Genomic DNA, 692 nt, shown 5'->3' with positions numbered 1-692 from the left:
TACAGTATATTGAAAATATTGTCATTGTCTAAATAAAATAGATTTGCTTCTTAATGCAAAATAATTTTTTGAATTGGTTGAATATGTCCTGAACAGTTTTCGTGAAATTCACATATTTCATTCATACTCTTAGACATGTAACGCACATGACTCTAGCTTCATCTGGCTCTTAGAGTGCTACCTGCCGCCTGTAGTGCAGTTTGAAGTGGCCCATCAGAGCTATTTGAAGAGCTTTTAAATACTTGCATCTTTGAAATGCTTGTGTTGTTTGGTTTTCTTCAGTTGTTTGTTGTGTCCCCTCATTCAGAAGGGATTGTACATGTCCCGTACTTTCAAGGCCCATTCACCCTTGCAGGGAACTGAGCGTATCTGATAGGGATGTATCTGCTGGGATAGTTTCAGAATGCAGGTCTGTGCTGGAGCATCAGATGCCAGTGGGCCTGGAGCCACTGATTCAAGCTATTTGCCGTGAAGAACAAACTGATCTTTAGGTCAAGGGAGCACATTTTCATTCATGTGAAAGCCACATCTGAAAACTCACACACTGTAACGTCTCTGCTCACCACCTGACATTTTAAAGACCGGCTGTCTGTCTTATATCTAGAGAGAACGCAGTGTTTTTCTTCTCTGTGGCGGTGGCCTGGAAATTATGCTCTTGATTTAGGTAATTTGCAGTTACACTAGTCCTTTGT

The sequence above is a fragment of the Sinocyclocheilus grahami genome, unplaced genomic scaffold (genome assembly GCF_001515645.1).
Source record: "Sinocyclocheilus grahami isolate Dianchi unplaced genomic scaffold, SAMN03320097.WGS_v1.1 scaffold553.1, whole genome shotgun sequence".
NCBI classification, from domain to species: Eukaryota; Metazoa; Chordata; class Actinopteri; order Cypriniformes; family Cyprinidae; genus Sinocyclocheilus; species Sinocyclocheilus grahami.
Note: the sequence above shows the minus strand (reverse complement) of the source record.